Genomic DNA, 19,754 nt, shown 5'->3' on the forward strand with positions numbered 1-19,754 from the left:
AGTTTTGCTCAGGGAGCTAATTTTATCACTGAGATATTAGCTATCCGCTGTCCCTAAGTTAAAGGACTCTCTCTCCTGGCTCTCCTGAAGTATTTGCGCAGTTCCTTCTGTACCTCCAAGTAGAGGGTAGTTGACATAATAATTTTAAATAGGTCATCTTTTTGTGTCTCCTTGGTTTCTTGCATTGGATTAGGTTGATGCTGTAATAGTGAAATTCAGGGGTGCAGAAAACCCTTCAGTAGCCGTGAGCAGATGGATTTTTGTCATGCTTTCTGCTATAGATGTAGGATCTTGTATTAGCAATTAGTAAAGGAAGCACTGGAAAGGTTCGCTTTAAACTTAATTTCTGCAGTTTCACACGAAATGAGGTTCTATAATGAATTATGGTGTCTCTATGTGACCATGGGGATGGTATGTACGCCTTGAATCAGCTGAAGTAAGAAATGCTCTGAGCTTCTGATGTCTTACCTGTTGCTCCTAGGCTGATAGTATCAGGCTTATTGTGATGGCAGTAAATCACTCGGTGACGCACCTCTTAGGCGATTCACCCATCACTTGGCACTAAGCTGATTAAACTGTATTCCTTTCAAGATTAATTAATTTTAATTAATTAAAATCTTTTGAAGTAAATGGTTCATGTTTGAGTTCTGAATTTGGTATTCCTAGAGGTATAAATATGTGCCTGTGAGATATGTTCCTGTCTTGCACTGTGAAGTGAAGTCATTGGGTAAACCGTGACTGTCAGCCAAAGGCAGAAAGCTACGTAGGGAAGATGTGCTTATTAAAAGAAGATGCAAACTTTAATATCAATTATACAATTTCAGGTCTTCTCTAGCAACTCTGAAGAGGCTCTGCTTTAGAAGTGTCCTTTATGTGCTGGATAAATTGTTTTATTAAAATGAAGATTCCTTAAAATGTAATCTGGAGCTGTTAATTATATCTATTAATAATATATATTATATATATACACTACATATATATAGTATAAATACATATTATATTATGGAGTTATCCCCATAATTAACTGTTCTCTCTGTGCTGTGCTGATTGCAGATTTATACTTCCTCACCAGTGCCACCGGGAAACGCAAGTGTGCTGTGGAAGTTGCAGTTTTGTTGCCTTAGATAAACTGTCACCCGTACATGGGTGGCCTTTCAGTCAATTCAGTTCTGTTGGCATTGTCCCCAGCTCCACCCTGGAGCCTGTCACTAGCAACTACCCAAAAGGCGACGGAGACTGCTGTTGGCTGGCAGCATACCAGGCGTGGGTGGTGGGCCGGGGGCTTCTCTTTGGAGGTCCTCGAGCTGGGCTGATGCTTCTGAGTGATTGTGGCTGGGTGGTGCGATCCATTGTACACCTAGGCAGGACCTCATACTTCTGCTTTTGGAGAGCCGGCAGAGCTGGCCCAGTGCTCGCATTGTCCTCAGATGAACGCGTTCCCACTGTTTATATTTAAAGAGTAGTTGTGTTAGGAGAGGGCTGCGTGGTAGGCAAGGTTGTATGCGGTACTGTTTGCGATAGGCTGAATGGAGCAACCACTTTTCTCCTGAAAAAAAAAATGAGTCTGGTTCTTTCCTTCCCCCAAATAGCTTATATTAGCTAGATTTAAAAGAAGATATCTTATTTTTGCAGCCACAAGCTTGTTATATTCTTAATTGTCCTTCACAGAATCACTAAGGCTGGGGAGCGCCTTGGAGATCATCTATTCCAACCCCCTGCTCAGAGCAGGGCCAGTTGCAGCCGGCTGCTCAGGGCTGTGTCTAGCCAGGTTTTGAATATCTCCGAGGATGGAGAATCCACAACCTCTCTGGCCAACCTATGCCAGTGCTCGGTCACCCTTACAGGAAAAACGTTTCTTCATATGTGCATCGTGGTTGTGCAGGGGTAACTAACTGAGGCTTGTGAATGCAAACGTAGCAGAAGCAGCCTGTGCTCTGGTGGTGGTGGTGGTTCTGCAGTCTAACAGGGCTGGCAGAGTGAATAGTTGTTTTTATCACTGACATATCCATGATTAAATACATACAAGGAGATGCAGAAGGAATGCTCTCACACAGGCATTTGACGTAGCAAAGCCAGCCTTGAGCCAGCTACTGTCAGGATGACATGCCTCAGTACAGAAAAAGGAGCTACTGGGTTGCAGCTCCCACAGGTTGTAATGTGGCACTATAAAGTGCATCCAGATGTGGCACTGGAACCTCAGTGTTGTTTTTTCACAGAATCACAGAATGACAGGGGTTGGAAGGGACCTCTGGAGATCATTGACCAATTATAATTAAAATATTAATTATAGCCAATCTGGGTTTTTATACTGTTCTGTGTTCTTCTCAGGAGATTCATTTTCATATTATAAGGAGCGCAGTGTGGAAGACGGGGCAGTAGATTAAGATGTTTCCAGGTCAGGCTGAGAGACTGGTCCCGCGAGACGGTTACAGGAGAAGCTTGTTTTGATGGATCTCTGCAGGGGCTCTCATTTCTGACACTCTTCAGGCTGCTATTTCCTTTGAAGAAAGTCCATTTCCTAACATTAGTACTGCTTGGTTGAGAGATGACAATGCCATGGAAATCCCGGTTTCGTGTTTCGGTACCTTGTCGATGCCGCTGCAGCGCCTGTCTCCCTGTGCTTTCTGCAGTGGAGCAAGATCTTCTGGCTGCGTTTGAGCCCGGGGGTGAGTAGCCTTCCACAGAAGTGGGCTGGCTGCCATGTAATGCTGGGGGAATGGAGGAGATGCCCTGACCGCCACTGCTCAGTGGTGGGCTTAGTGGTCTCTCTGAGATCCCAACCCAACTCCCTTTCCACTTTTAGTGTTGGCAGAACAGGAGCTGGGCCAGATGTGACAGCAAACTCTGTCCAGCTACTAGGAGAAGGCAGGCCAAAACAGTGATAAAAGCTTGCGTAATTTTTTCCACAAGGGCAATGCCAATTCCACCAGTGCTATTTGAGCCGAGCGTGTGGTGGCAGCTGGGGGGACACACTGGTGGGAGGTCAGGAGGTTCCTGTCCCCGGGTAAGCCCCGTCTGGGGAGTGGTTCTCCATCACGACTGGGCAGAGGCAGCTCTGCTGTGTCGCCTTCATGCCTTCCTTGTGTCCCCCCTCGTAATTTTAAATTGTACTTGGGGCTGCAGTCTGACACATGCAATTGTAGGCCAAAAGCAAAAAAATAATTGCTTTCAGCTAGTCTGAACGATTTTTCTGATCCTTTTTTGTTAAAAAAAATGGTTTATTGAGATGAAGAAGTACAGGGCAGGTAAGCCAAGAGTAGATAAAAGAAATGACTTGGCCTTTTGGCGTGTGGCTGAGGAGAAGTCATATGAGTGAGTCTGAATGACTGGCAGCAGTTCGCTTGGGTGTCCTTTTACTGGTGAAGTGAGGCTGGGTTGGGCACCTGCCTTCTGCAGCCATTCCTGTCTCCGGCTGCCACTGTCTTCCACGTGGAGAGAACTATCCCCCAAGCCCGTTTGACATCCTTGTCCCTGAATGTGCTCAAGGACTTGTCAATACCAAGAGCATGTCTAACAAACCCTGACAGGTTTTAGTTCAGGATGGAGATATGATCACTTCAATTCAGAAGATGCGGCCAGAAGGAGAGACCCAAATGACTACCTATAAATTAAGCACCTCTTGGGCTAGAAGGCTTCACAGGGAAATGGGAGATGAGGTTTGGTTCCCCCTGCCAGGATATGGTGGGGTGCAGGAGGGTCTGAAGAGAAGTGCAGCACTCCCTTTTCCTCCTGTTGGAGCGAGGTGGCTTGGCGGGAAGGGGTATGGGACCTGGGGTGGCCGAGGGTGCACCACAGAGGGCCGTGACAGTGTGGGTAGGAAGGTGGCCTTCCAGCCCATGGCGAGGAGTGCTTGCTGGGGAGGTGGCAGTTGTGGATTTCCCTGTCCACCCTCAGAAGTGGAGGCTCATTTGGTAAATATATATATACAGAGCAAAATGCATGGGCACTTCTGGGAGCAAGGGGGCAGGCCTGGTGACTCCTTGCTCCCAGGGGAACATCCTTTGCCCCGCTGTCCTCCCTGCCCGCTTCCCCTCTGCCTCTGGCCACCTCTTCTGCAGCATCGTGGCATGAGGTGCCAGAGTCAGGAGGGAAGGGTAGGCTGTGGTGGGAACACATACTTGTTTGCTGCCAGCTGTGTTGGAGAACGCGGTTCCTGAGCCTCCCTGAGCAGTCAGTCCTGACTCATCTCCGTGCACTTCGTTCCTGGAGCCAGCTGTTGAGCGTCAGCACACGCAAGTGCGTTCCTGGACTGTCATCCCAAGTAGCACGGTTTTCGCTTCTGAGCCTTTGTATGTATCAAATGTCTGCGGGACTACTGTGGTGTTTCATTGCAGCTCCTCAGTTTGGCATATATAATCCTGGGATATAATTAGGTTATATAGTGCCTCAGGTTAGGCTGGATGTATACACTGTCAGTTACCTTGATCAGGTAGAGAAATGTAGGATGGCTGCTGCAGGCAGCTAAGACAATTGTTTGAAAATGTCAGAAACCATCTCTAGGGATAGGCTTATGAATATTGTTCTTTTTATAGAACTAGACTAAACAAAGGAAGATTAAACAACCTCAACATGAGAATAAATTGACTTACTTCATCAGCATTTAAAAGTTACACAGTGCTCCCTTCCCAGAATTTCTGTTGACTTTCCCATCACAAAGGCCCTTAACACCTTGCAAAATTTGGTCAAAGGGAAGAAGTTGGGCATGGGCTATGGCCTGACTGGAATAACAACCTGTGCCTTTAGTGAGTAGTTGAAGGTGTGAAATACTGCTGCAAGTTAACGATGTTTGTGGGAAGATAAATTTTTGACTTCTCTGGGTTGTGACCGGCTGGGTTTATTCTTGGTGATTTAATACATCAGAAAAGTATGTGGCGTTAGCCCTCCAAGAGTCTTTATATAGCAGTATCTTGGACAATGTGGAAGTAGAATACAGAACAAGTTAAAACATTGTCAATATGTCAATTAACTATAACTATCATTATGCCATTCTGATCTGAAGTGACTTGGAGTAAAGGAAAAGGCAAATATGTTCTTCATAAAGAGTACAAGTAGTGCAAAAAAACATTGTTTGTTTCTGGCATTTATAAACAGATAAAGGATGATCAAAGATTTAATGGGGGAAAATGTGTCCATTTTAGCTTTAAATTTCTATTTAGTATTGAGAAAAATACATGTATATAACTAAGCAGGTTTGAGTAAATGTTTCAAAGATCAAGAAAGTGACTCTCTAATCTTCCTTTATCCCTGGCATATTCTCTTATAGAAGGGGGAATTTGGATAAATTTTCTAAATTGAAAGAAAAAGTACAGTAATATATATTCAAAAGCACTTTAGCTTCCAGTCTCTTGTACTTCTATACTCTGTTCAGCTCTGGATTCACTTATTATCACTTTGATTGATCCAATATCTCAAATGGGTATTTTTTAGGAAATCTCTTACATTGTGCCTGCTTCCATCCCCAACACGGGCCAGAAACATTGTAAACCTTGAGACTGTATTAACTCAGCTTAGGTGAAATGTGTGGTGGTGGTGGTAGGAAATACCCTTTTTCACCTCTGATTTGCCAAGTCATTGAGCATCTGAAAGCTTATAATTAAGGGTTCAAATGAGAATTGTCGTCCTGCTTTTATACCCATGCTGGGGTGTCACAGTGACATGGGTGCAGTGCTGGCGCAAGGTGCGGGAGCAGGCGGCAGGTGCCATGGGAGCCGGCAGCCTGGGAATGCGCTCGGGTGGAGATGAGTCAGCCTGGCTGCACAGCCCGCAAAAAAACCTTTTTTTTTTTTTTTTTGGGTTTGGCCTGGATTGCCTTACAGTAATGTAGCAAAAAAGACATGGCCAAAGATGAGATGAGGGAAGCCAGAAGAGAGGTGGGAAAAGACGGGGTTTCTTTTTCTTTTATTTATTTTTTCTTATGTTACCTTCACGCAGCATATCAGAAGAATGCTGTCCTCACACATGTTCTGAGGAAAATTGTGTAAGATTTGCCAACATTGTGCCAGCCTCATTAAGTAACTGTCGTTTTAGCAAAGTTATTCAGCTACTTTTATGGAATTTTATGTAGGCTGGAGGGGTTTTTTTGGGTGGATCCAACAGAAGAACCACCAAACATCCTCTGTTCCCCTCCTTTCCTCTGCCTTTTCTCTCTGTGCGGGCTCCTGCTGCCTTCACCTTTACTGCTGCTGGCAAACTGCCTCTTGCAGGGTCTGAGGAAGGGTGTGCATCTTCAGCAGAACAATGTAAAGGACAAAACACAAAGTGCTGTCAAGTGTGCGGAGTAAACAAATTGCAAAGTAATAATTCATTTTCTTTCATCTTTTTGTGGCTTTCATTCTCTAGTAGCAGTGACAGAGACAGCGTTTTGAGATTAAGGTTTTCAAGATGGCTGAGAGGGAACTGGCAGAATAAATTATCCAAGTTATAAAATAAATACCAGAATTAGCTTAATACACAAGGATTAGTAAAAAGAACTAGAATATTTTAATTAAAAACCTCGTGAGTTAGGTCTTTTGCATTCAGAAGAGATAGAGCCTTTTATAGATTAAGCATGGGACAAACTATCCATTATCCTGTCTGTAGGTAACAAGGTATACCTTAAAGAACATTTCAAATGCTACGACTGGGAAGGAGGAGTAAGATTTTAGGTAAAGTTGGTCACCCCAGTGGAGAACCCTGTCCAGCTGTTAAAGTGGGAGCAGAGGAGATGTGCTGAAGAGCTCGAGTTTGCATACTCCATGTTTCATCTCTGAATTGAGATATGATGAAAGCCACAAATCAGTTGTAGATGTTGAACTTTTTTAAAACGTACCAGAAGTCTGGTGGTGTTCCCTAGCATTTGCTGGAAGAAAATGACTCGGGGCAATGAACACTGCATCTCCTCTGCCACCTTTAAAAACCAGTGTCCAGGCTTCTCTCTGCCCGTGTTTGTCTTGGCTGCTGTGGGATCTATAATCTCTCTGGCTACATGGGAGGTCTGTGGTTTCACCAAGATGCTCAGCCTTCCTCCTAGCCAAGGTGCCTTCTCATATGTCTTCTGTACACGAGGATGTTGTCTTAACACCGGGGCATGAACCTGGTAGAGCATTTCTAAATGGTTTAGTGGATGAAAGTGTTCTAATTCATCAATATAGTGGATGCCATTCTTATGTGAGGATTATTTCTGTAGATATTCTTGTTGGAAATTCACAGTGAAGTCTCTTCTCTTTCATGCAAATAATCCCTAACTTAGGTGAAAATGTATTGTTTTATTAGCTGGTTCTATTTTAATAGATAATTTATGGGGTCCTTAGTTTAGTATACAGATAGCAGAAAGGCTTTCTTTTTTTTTTTGGTCATGACAAATGTTTCAGTTGTAGCTAAGGGATAAAACAAATTAGCCCATTTTCACTGGATAGCTATGTGCTGACTGGATATTGTAAGTCTTTTGGACTTATTAGTCCAGTTGTTTATCTAGTGGAAGAAAACTTGTTTTCTAGTCTACTGAAGACTTCTGTTGAAATATTTGATAATCTAAAAGCATTGAAACAAGTCGTAAGAGTGTAATGAAACCCAAATAAGGCTGAAAAATTACACTGGTATGGACTTAAGGGGCTGAAAAGAATTAGAATAAAAGTTTGAAGAAGAATTAGTACATTAATGGTTTGTATTCATAGTGCACATATTAAGGGAAAAATCAGCTAAGTGAGGGTAGACTCAAACATTCCAGGAATTTTCGTATTGTGCTTGAAGCTCTGTCCCTTTTATGGCAATGGTAAGTCAGTTATCTGCTAGCAGAATAAAAAAAGATAAATTCTGGCTGCTGTAAAGCCAAGATCCATGTGCAAGCAGTATTCAGGGCCAAAACTCAGAAGACTTTTTAGCTGTAAATGCACGTGTGTTTTTAACAGTTTGTAAGAATAGGCAAGGAAGAGTAAAACTATGTAAATACTTGTAAAATTTCAGCTCTGCTTCAGAAAATTGTGAGTCGTTTTTTTTTTTACTGAAACTCATTTTTTTTTTAGCTGAATATCGGGGCTGTATCTTTGTTAAGAACAGCTGCATTTTTGGAATTAACATGGAAATATTTAGAGAAAAATGGGGAATAGCAAGAGGTATAAATGAAAGTGAGAAGAAACTAAAAAGCTTAAAATTATCCTAGGAAGTCTATGTGTTTATCTTTTTTTTTTTTTTTTTTTTTTTTAAATGGAACAGTGATTCTGAGGAGTCAAGGCTGCGTGAGTGATCCCAAGGGGTTGGAGTAGAAACCAGGGCAAGAAGCATCCTGGAAGCCAGGGATTAGAAGAGATTGTCAAAAACTGTTATTACAAAAAGAAAAAGTCAGGAAAGAGGGAAAGGACTAAGTGCTAGAGCCCTGCACTTACAGTTTTGCTTAGCTATAGAGCAACTGTGGGAGCTGACTCTGGCTCTTGGCCCCTGCCACCAGTTTTGAGGACCCCCCAGCTGGCATTCCCAGCCTGGGAGGGGTTGTTCTTCTGATCGTTACTGGTAAATCCCAGCTGGGAGAAGACTCAGACATGGGTTCTGGTGATGTTAATTCTTATGCAATGTAATCCTACTGTCTGTGACTTTCTATTACTATTTTAAAACTTACTTCCCATTATGGACCTCGTTGATATAGCAAATGTTGTATCAGTGCCTAAAGTCTTTGGGTTACTGTCTCGGCTCATGCCCCTGAGAATGCCAAAATAATAGTTCAAATCACGCAGAAAAACAAATCTGTCTTGCTGGGGACGTGCCTTTGAGAATGTGCTCTGATTCACACTGGTCAGACAAACCGTGGATGCTGATTTTTGATGCATTTTCCAGGAATGGTGTGCTTGTTTGGGATAGAGCTTGTGATCTTGTGTGGACTGGATGTGTTGTGAGCATAGAAAAGCTTTGGATGCCTGCTGAGACGGGCAGGCAGGCGGCTGCCAACCTCTCAGTGATTCTAGCTCAGTGCCCTCTGTCCTGTCAGGTGCAGGGTCAGTTCCTCAAAGGTGCTAATGATTTCAGCTTCTGTTTAATTCATTTTTAGAGTAGTTGAAGGTGCTAAGGCTGTGGAAGGATTTTTCCTAGAGCATCAAGGAGACCAAAAATGATGGTGACAGGGCAAAGCCAGAAGACTGCATAGGTCAGAAATGAGGAAGATGGTTTCGTAAGGATGCTTCTGTGTGCCGTCGTTATAAGAATCATGACTTCTTCCTAGCGTCTTCAAATAAAATCCTTACCGGAATGGGCCTAGCAAGTGATTGCCTCGTACCCATTTGTGTCACCACAGTCTTTGTAAAGGTAACATACGTACCTTTTGAGGTGTTTGTTCTAATCACCTTCCTTGCATTCAGATGCAGTTACTCACCAATACCACAGGAGCTGCCGGTGCTGGAATGGACTTGGGAATATGAGAGCAAGAGGAGAAGGATCCTGTAGATACGCTGTTCCTGGATGCTGCCAGGCCCACAGAAAGTACAACTACAGAAAACAGATGTAGGATATTGTCAAGACTAACTGAACCTATGTTAAGGCCTGAACTTCTACACGGTCCCCGTGCAGTCTGAAATGAAAGCCAGTGTATTATGGTTTTGGTCCAGACTTTGCGAATTACCATTTCTGTGCACGATTTTAGTCACTCACACAATATGAGACACATCTGTGCATTGACAGGCATATAAGTCTGGATTGCGTTGCAGTGGAAGGCATTTGTTTAATGTCAATATATCAATAACATTTATTTTAATAAATAGCTCCTGTTGGTTAAAATTAGGATAGTTTTAGCTTATAAAACAGAACAGCGTGCAGAACTTGATGCAGTGCCAAAAAAAGTCCATGTACTGGGTATCTGTCTTCTGTTGAGCTCAGGTTTATTTTAGCTGGACTGTTACCCTGTACTACAGGGCCCATAAGCAATTCTTTGTTTTTGTAAATCCCCATTCATTATCATAGATTAAAGTCTGAACATTTCATGAACAACATGTGAAAAGTTCTGCATTTCCCTCCCCGTGCTCGCTCAGATGCGTGTCATCACTGCAGCAGTAATGGGCAATTACACGGAATGGGTTTGCACATGGTGCAGTGTGTATCTATATTGTCCAGGAGAAATGTATGACATTGATTGATATGGGAAGGTGCATATGGGATTAGGTCACGTCTTGTATTGTTTTTGATAACGCCCCTCCATTTCTGACAAATGTTCTTCAGCTGTCTAGAAAATTATTTCACAGTTCTCAATTGAAAGATATATAAATCATATCAAGTCAGTCATGAAGACAGAGTTCTCTGCGAAGCTGCACATATATTGGGTAAAGTATTGCTGAAAAGAATTGAATGTTGTGATGTACTTAAAATGTGAGCATCTTACATGAGTTTTTCTGTACCTGAAGACAATTTACGAATTTCTAGAATGTTAGGTAAAGTGTAAAGCTTGGGTACAACACCACTGTTTAAAAAAGAACTTATAATATTGCATGTAAAATGATCTGTTTCTCGTCACTATTATTTGCTGTGTTAGAAAGTGTAAAGTGCAGAATTCCTGTGCTTAGATTTATAGTATTAGATGGAAGCTGCCAAGAAAGCATATTTTAAATCTGAATCACACCATGCTAAAGGCAGAATTATGATAAACCTTCATCATTAACCAATCTCATCGTTGTCCCTGGTGCTGGGCAGTGATCTATCTGTTTCCCTCAGTACCAATTATTAATCTGATAGCCCAATATCATGTTAGGTAATTCAAAGGAATTAATTGTTTGACTGAATTTTGGTGCTGATGCTTCAAGATCTGACTGGCTGCAGGAATTATTTAGTGACCCACTAAATGTAAAACTGGGTCTGTCACGGAGAAGCTTGATCTTAACACAAGTGTTGGCTTCTTTAGACTGTTTATTTGCCTGCTTCTGTTTGGGGGGCAGAAAAGGGATGGGACTGTAAAAGAGTCAGGGCACTTTGCACGTTGTGGTGAAATAGTGAGATACCAGCTGGACAGAGAAATAATTTCTAAGTGTATTGGCTGGGTAAGACCAACAGCCGCACTTAGATGTGTCCCCATACCTCCCCATGTGTGCTGTGCTCCCAGTGGGATAGGTGGTGTTTCAGCCTTCTCCTTACACCTGCTTTACTGTGGCATATGAAAAAGGTGTGCTAGCTTTTTCTTCCCTGGCTGTTGCCTCCTACACGTAAAGCCTTGCAGGTGAATCAGCATCATTTGCCTTTTGCTGGCTGCCAGCACCTGCATTTTGAAGCTTGAAGGAGCGTGGCTGAGGCTCAGGCTGGCCAGCAGGAGGGCTGTGCTCCGGGACCAGCACCCGCTGCCCTTCATCCCATCGGAGAGGTAGAGGAGTGTGGATCAGCTGGTGGGCTGCACATCCCGTGTCAGACTCTTGGCAGTCGCATCTGCTTCCCATGAGCCCAAGGACAGTGAAAGGACAAGGGGTAATGGTTTCAAACTGAAAGAGGGTAGATTTAGGTTAGATATCAGGAAGAAATTCTTCACTGTGAAGGTGGCGAGACACTGGAACAGGTTGCCCAGAGAAGTTGTGGATGCCCCATCCCTGGAAGTGTTCAAGGCCAGGCTGGATGGGGCTTTGAGCAGCCTGGTCTCGTGGGAGGTGTCCCTGCCCATGGCAGGGGGTTGGAACTAGATGGTCTTCATGGTCCCTTCCAACTCAAACCATTCTAAGATTCTGTGATGATCCTTGGCCTGTCCTGCTGGGACCACAGGGGTTTGATCTCCAGCAGAGCCTGAGGTGGTAGCACTGCTCCATCCCTGCCTGGAGTCAAAGCTGTAGTCTCTGGCTGATTGCAGTAAGGAACAAGAGCAATGCCTCTTGCATCCCCTTCAAAACCTACAGGCGATAAGAAACAGGAGGGAACAAGCTATAAAAACACCAGAAAATGTCAGTAAGATCTATGTGTCTTTTCTTACTCTTAGGGTGTTTCAGCGTTTTGTTTATGACATGAGAAATGACTACTGTCACTGAAGAATTATTATGTGCAGAGAAGTAGGCTAGCGGTCTTAGTCAGCAGAGTAAAAATTAGTTTTGTCAGCTTGGTTGTCTGAGGGTTATTTGATTTTAACAGATTTACAGAGAGAAAAAAAGAGGGAGGTCAGATGTCCTGTGCCTGTTTTCCTCCCTTTTAACCAGCGTTACCCTGTTCCCTAGACTGAAAGTCCAATGTCATGTCTGTAACCACTTTATTTTTTCATATATATTTGTTTCAATGTTGGGACTTAGTGATGATGGGTGATAGCTTCCTGAAAACTTAGTCAATTAAAATATAGCAGAACACATGAACATATACGGTGTTATCTAATGTCAGGAAGCCATTAAAAGCTTCTGGATGTGTTGACAGGTGAGAAACTAGGTGAAGTGATTAAGGTAAATTAGCAAGGGAAAAATACCTCCTGAGGCTGTAGGCTGAGTCATCAAAGAGAGATTTAAAAAAACAAAATAAAATAATAAAGACATTAACAAAGAGATGTCTTCCAGAATGTTACCTGTAGAGTATAAGGCAACTTTTTCTATAGGGTTTGGTTTAATATTTCCAACTGTTAAGTGAACGCTTCAAACTAGCTTCAAAGACTCTGGATCTTGGTACCTGTTTTTCTCCTCGTAACTCTGACGGTGCAAAGGAGACAAACTACTGGGTGGGATCTTCTGGTGGCCTTTTAGTCCAGAGGCCTTTTCAGGGAAGAAGGACTAAGAATGGGAGGTTGAATCAAACCCATAAAGTTTTGTGGCTGTGCCCAGCTGGTGTATTGTGTCTTTTTTAAGGACTACTGACAGTTGGTACAGATTGCAGCATCTAGAACCCCTGTGAAATGCAGGAATGCATGTGTTTTGTGGAAAAAGCAGCCCAAAATGTTTAGGAATAAAAGGTGAGTTTTGTTTTCTTCATTTTGTTTCTTTTTCCAGGCCTTATCAAGAAATACTGGAAAGAAAAATTTTGGAGAAAATTCAAAAGAAATGTACATTATGTATTTTTGCCTCAGACTAGGCAGTAAAATAATTGCTAGAGTAATGATAAAAATATTACCACTATACTTTTATTTATCAGAATTCTTTCTAAAATTATAAATAGTTTGAATAAACAACTTCATTTTGGAACCTGCAGTATCAGCCAAACACAGTGCCTGTGCACTGCAGTCTGTACTATTCTCAGTCCTGTGCTAAGTACACTGTCATGTCTATACATTGGCATATTATGTCTCTTGACTAAGATTTTTTTTCACCAGAAGCATATCCTTTGTTTTTATTATAGAATGAAGAATGTGCACATACTTGTTTCTGAAATCTTCATTTTTGTTTACAAGTCAATGATACTGGCACTTTATCTCTTTCAGGATTTTCTTTTTCTCTGTTCTCCACATATGTCACTGGTCCCTACTCGCAGAAGTATCTGTTAATAGGACCCCATCAATATTACATGCAATATTAAAAAGTATTTTATAATTCATTTCACGCAAACATAATCTAGCACTGCTCGCTCCTTTTAGGACTAAGAGATGCATTATGCATAATGTACATAAAACCTCATTTTGGTAAGCAACTATCTGTTACAAATACTATTTTTTTTTCCTCCCCTCACTCCTTTTTATTTTGCTTCAGGAAAAGTGTGATTAAACCCCACCACCTCCCAAACACCTTTAAAACCTGTGGTAACTTCTTACCTCTAAGTCAGAACCATGGATCTAGATGGATAATCAAGGCAGAGTGACAGGTTCCAATGAATTTCTTTTTCCTTGCCAATAAAGTTGGCATAGCCTAGATTCTGACTATGGGGTAAAAATAAACTTGTTTTTTGTTCTCTTTTTTCAGGTTAAATTATGAACTTTCACACTGCGCAGTCTAGGGTTTTATTTTCCTAGTTTGCTTTGTTCTGTGGCACGTTCATCAAATCTTTTTAGGTATGAAGCTATGGACGTTGCGTCCTGTCCAAAGGGAGAGTGTCTGTTTCAGAAATAAACCTGTAACGTTGCCCCTGGACGCAGGCTGCCGTGCCACAAACCCCTTGAGGGCTGTCACTTTTTGTCTGAAGAATCCAATGCGGTTGTTGCCTCTCCAGTGGTTCCCTTCCCATTGCATGTCCACCTGCTCCCTCAGCTACAAGCAGAGTTGCAAACTGGTTCAGGTACTGCAGCCTGAAGTGATGGATCCCGCATATTTAAAAGGAGCTTTTCCCAGCCGGGCACTAGAGTAGCACTGGGGAGTCCCAGATACAGCCCTTGCAGTCGCAGTCTGCAGGCAGCGAAGAGCTCATGGAGGCTTTCTGGGTACCGTTTTTTCCTTTTCAGCTTTTTCAGTTGGTGTATACAAGGAGCTGCTCTCCCTGAGCAGTTCTGGCTGGCTGCTCAGATACCCTGTCCGAGCAAATAGCCCGGCTCTCTGGCTCCATAAAGCTAGTCAGCCGCTTATCTCTCCTCAGATAAGGTCAGTTCCTTGCTGACCTGGTGGGCTGAGGAAGATCTTGCAGGCAGTATCCAGAGCAGTTGCAGGTGAATGTGGATGGCTGCATGCACAGGAGCAGAAATCCATTCCTTATTTTGTTTTGGCAGCCCTAGGAAGTATTTTTAGCTTCACAGTATCTCCCTTTCCCAAACGTGAAGTAAGGATAACAAAACTTACTGATCTTCAAAGGTAGGATATAAGACAGTTGTGTGATATTCTGTCATAAGGATTATACAAAGTTTGAAAATGTATAATAAAAACTCATTTGACTGAGTTTGAAGATTAATTTTTAAGTACCACCAGCTTCAGGAATAAAAGGAGCGCCCATGTCCCAAAAGTTGGCAGCGCACTCTCACCCATCACTTAACAAGTAGCTCTGGGTTGCTGGGTTGTCTAGCTTTTTCTTGTATTGGTGCTTGCTGTTCTCATTTTTAGGTGTTTCTACAGTAACCACAGAGACAAAAAATTTAAATAAAAAGGCTAAATATCAGAATGGGAAAAAAGACAGATGAGCAAGGGGAATTTTGTCAGAGGGTTCAGGATAGTGCAGCAGATTAGCTGGGGGTTTCCTTCTGAAGCTTTTATTTTGGCCGCTTCTTTGTCCCTCTTGGAGAACAAAATTGTTCCTAACATTAATTACAGTATATTTAAAAGCATATCTTCTAAATTGTTTCTGCTTAGGACCCCAAAACAGAAAAAGCTTTTTTTTTTTCCTACAAGAATAGGCAAGTATTCACAGAATTATTTGGACGAGTAAAGGTAATGGATTTGAATTTCGATATCCAATGTAGAGGAGGAAAATAAAAGTAATTCGACAGAATAGCTTTAAACCCAAGTACCTTATGAAGCCTGACAGTTTTTCTGAGGAAAAAACAGCCAAGATCTCCATATTAAAATTATTTTAGTGATTAAAAAGGGTCTTTTGGAAATTTTAACTTTTAAATTTATTTTTTTTTCAGTTTCTTTAACATGAAATTCCTTTCCAGTGATAGAAGGGGAAATGAAGTAAATGAATAAGAGAAAGGCTTGCCAACAAATGATAAACTTTGGATTTTTATAAATAACTACAAAAACTTCAGTGTTATAATACGAGAGTCTGTTACCTGCTCTCCTTTTCCCCCACTGCTAATTGAAAATGGGGGGGAGTGATTTAATTCTTTACGATTAATTTTACAGCGTTGAACAAGACGGGGAATCCAGGCTGTTCTCAGCTGGATAGCAAACAGTGGAGCTATTCTTTTGGTCCGAAAACCCTGACCTCGTAGGGAAAAGTGATCCAACTGCTTCCAAAATAGGCACATCTGTATTCTGTAGTACTTTGTTTCTCAGGGATACTTGATGTACGCTCCACCCGTTGAATTACGGGTGAGATAAATGTGGAGTTCCAGAATAAGAGGCGTGAAACTACACCTCATCCCAAAAGTTTTAGGCAACCCTATGTGTTTTTTGTTTAGCAAAGCTATGTCAATCCATTTTAGGAAGTACAGCAGACCGCTTCAGTTCTTCATTCTACTCACTACTTGTAGTTTCTGGTGGGCACCTAAATACTTTACCTGTCTTAAATATACTTACACCGACTAGATCACTGTAGCATCATTACAAAAGTAAATTTTTCTGCATTCAGATGCTGAAATACAGAAATGGGGATAGAAATGTAAAGCAGACATCCTTTCAGTTTGCTTTGCTCTCTTTTTCCTTTGAAATATTCAGAAGAAACACCAAAATTTAATCATGGCTGCAGAGTGAGGGGTGGATGTAATCTTACCTGTGTAAGTACTATTTTTTGCTTGTAGACAATTTCCTTTGTTGAGTTCGGAGTAAGAGAGCTCCCAGCCGCTGCCACCTCCTTGCCCCGGTAATATCAGGCAGCAGTGCAGTACGTACTGCAGGACCGATTGGTGGGGAAATGGATTTGCTGCTTTTCCTAAAAGAGTAATAAGAAAAGGCAGCCTTCTGAGCAAGCCTTCATTCAGCTGTCGTAGTAGGATTAGGAGAATAGATTGACCACACTGGCAAGATACTGGGAGCCAAGAGACTTGGTCTGTGTTGTAAATGCTTTATGATTAATTTAACAGGGTTGGACAGGATAGGGAAGCAGGCTGGACTGACTCGCTGGCTGATGCTGAAGTGGCTGCATCCCACAGGGCTGCCAAGAGAGACATTTCCGCTCCTTTTCCTCATGTATGTTAGTGTCAGTGTTCGTTTTGCAGTAAGCCGGAGCCCCTTTCAGCCCGGCTGGTTCCCAGCGTTGGCTCCTGGTACGGCCGGCTGCCCGAGGGTTGGCGTTAGCACGGGAGAGGGAGCGGGAGCGGGGCCAGACCACAGCTGTTAACAGCAGCAGGGATTTGGGCTGTGCTGCAGGAACTGTGTTAACCACAGCTTCAAGGTGTGGTTTCACATCAGAGCCGGACTGACCTAGAGGGGAGGGGTGGAGGATGAGCGGGGCTGACCTTGTGGTCGCAGCCAGCTATTAGCTGGCTTCCCCAAACTGCAGCCTCGTGTTTGCATTTGGTGCAGTGGTGGCTGTTAAATGGGTTTGCATGATGTATAGCCAAATGCACTTCCCTCCTACCGCTGTCCGTATGCTGACTTAATACTAATATGTCTTCGTACAGAGAAAATGTTTAAAGAATATTCTGTTTTCATGGTCAAGCTCGTGGAACCTAAACATGGGCCCCTTTAGCATCATACTAGCCTTTAATTGCTTGATGGATTTCACAGGATCCCGTCTCATTCAATACACAGAACAGACTGTGCTCACAGAGTGAGGGAGGATGCAGGGTTTTTTTTCCCCTTACTCATCACTTTTTGGACTCCTTTCTTACTTAAGATCTCTTAATCAAGTTGTGCTTTGAAGGCAGAATCATAGAACTGTCTAGGTTGGAAGGGACCTTTCAGATCACTGAGTCCAACCATCAACCTAATGCTGAAAAAACCATCGCTAAACCATGTCGCTAAGCACTACGTCTACCCGTCTTTCAAATACCTTCAGGGATGGCGATTCCACCACTTCCCTGGGCAGCCTGTTCCAATGCTTGATAACTCTTTCAGTGCAAAATAACTGTCTTCAGCTTCTTATGCACTTCCTATGGCTTATTATTACAATAATACTTGAATGCTTCGAAAATGCGTGCACTGATTTTTAGCAGTTTACCACCCAGATGGAAGGAGGCAGCGTATTGCTGCACTCAGCTATTCACCCCATTCTGTTTGTGCGAGCCAGAGTGGTGCTTGAACCTTTCCTAAAGATTTCGTAGCTATTTGCTAACCATTTGGGAGAGGAAGCATAGAGAAGGTAATGTCGAAAGTACTTCCTAATTAGCATTCGGTAGCGTTTCGTAGTTTGCTTTTAACACAAGATTAAGACAGGCTGAGAGAGTTGGGGTTGTTCAGCCTGGAGAAGAGAAGGCTCCGGGGAGACTTTATAGCAGCCTGCCAGTACCTAAAGGGGGCCTATGAGAACGCTGAGAGGGACTGTTTACAAGGGCAGGTAGTGAGGGGTAACGGCTTCAAACTGGAAGAGGGTAGATTTAGATCAGATATTAGAAAGAAATTCTTTCCTGTGAGGGTGGTGAGACACTGGAACAGGTTGCCCAGAGAAGCTGTGGATGTCCCATCCCTGGAAGTGTTCAAGGCCAGGCTGGATGGGGCTTTGAGCAGCCTGGTCTAGTGGGAGGTGTCCCTGCCCATGGCAGGGGGTTGGAACTAGATGGTCTTCATGGTCCCTTCCAACTCTGACCATTCTAAGATTCTGTGGACACAGTAACTTCAGCTGAAGCCAGGTCTTTGAAATCTTTGGTCTGAGAAAAGATCCAACACCATGTAGAAAATGAAGAATGTATAATTAGTGACTGCCTATGAAAAGCGTGGGAATGATCTGTGCAGCATTGTCAAGGGATTTCACGGTAAAGGCATGGACTGGATCCTGTTCTCCAGGGCACTACTCAACGGCCTTAACCAGGAAGTGTCTTTGCAGTTGTCTGCCTCAGATCTCCGTGCATCTTCTAGTACCCGCAGCAACCAAGCAGCAATCACACAGGCAGCCTGCCTTATGACGGCAGAGCCTAATGCTGAAACTTCATATTCTTTTTAAATTGACCGGAGTGGGGCTGGCGCTGGCAGGGGTGGCCATGCTCTCTCACAGCTCATGCCTATTTTCAGAAAAGCAAAGCGTTTTCCCTTGCTAGGCAGGAAGGCTGCAAGGGAGAGATGGTGGTGCCAGCTTAGCCAGGCCAGGCTGGGGTGGAGGAACTGGATTGCATCAGAGCAATAGAAATTCAGTGAGTTCAGCATGTGCAAGGAAAGCGAGAGAGATGCTCAGGAAGAAAGTAACCATCTGCTCAGGGCAGGGCTTATATGGAGCTTTCACAGAGCACCTGAGGTTTGCATTTCCTAACTTGCCGTAGCATGGAAGGAGAAAGTTGTAAATCTAAACCTTTCAACAATAATTGAAAAAACAAAGTGAATTGAACAAAACAAGAAAGATGTCAACGTGGTTCCATTTTGGCTCTTTCAAGGAAGGAAGGTTGTGACGTGTAGCACTGCCACAGAGATTGTGATAAAAAAGTACCAGTTCCCTGCTGCTCTCAGTCATCCCATCACTTCCTCGGGGCGGGAGGAAGGCGGGGTATTTAAAATCCTTTCTCAAAGGCTTCATAGTTACTTACTGATAGCAGTGGTGAAATGGAAATTAATTTTTCCGTGTCTCATCTAGACTATTGTTTTGCTCCAGTAGAGATAGCACACACTGCATTTTCTTCTCATTTTCGCACCCCAGTGTCTTTCCCCTGACTGTATTGGTTATTTTCCTTTTACATTATCTATTTATGTTACCTTTCATCCTTTTCCTCCTCACTCCTTTGCCCCGATAGTCCAGTCTCAGTGTGTTTGATTATCATTTTAGTCTACCCTTCTCTCTTCACATGAAGCCACTCAACCCTACATATATTGGTAGGGCTACTAACTTTGTAATAAGCAAGAAAAGCATACGTAGCACACCACAGGTTTTGGTGTTAGCATTGTATGTACTTGAGAATTTTGCCTTTTAACTGCTGATGAGCAGGCAGTTCCCAGTTTACAAGCTGCTCAGTCTGTTTGATGCACCCATTACAGCATCAATGCTTAGCCCGTGATCCTCTTTTGGTGTTCCTGTCTTTGTTGAACTATTGCCAGATATAACTTGTATGTCTGAAAGCATGGAAGAGTTGATGGAACAATTGTCTTTTTCCCTGGAAATTGTTCAGTGGGTCTTTACTTTGTCGGGGTTCTGTGTTGTGTTTATCGCTGTCTCCTCCAATGCTTAAAATCGCTGTGAGAAAATGGAAAGGTCAG

General features: G+C 43.0%; 1 protein-coding gene across 2 annotated transcripts in view; it reads left to right on the forward strand.

Moving 5' to 3' along the window:
- The window catches only part of COL4A1 (collagen type IV alpha 1 chain), a 127,894-nt gene that overhangs the window by 981 nt on the left and 107,159 nt on the right, over positions 1-19,754 (forward strand). The gene's annotated exons all lie outside the window — the stretch shown is intronic.

Source organism: Larus michahellis, chromosome 1 (genome assembly GCF_964199755.1).
Source record: "Larus michahellis chromosome 1, bLarMic1.1, whole genome shotgun sequence".
Taxonomy (NCBI): Eukaryota; Metazoa; Chordata; class Aves; order Charadriiformes; family Laridae; genus Larus; species Larus michahellis.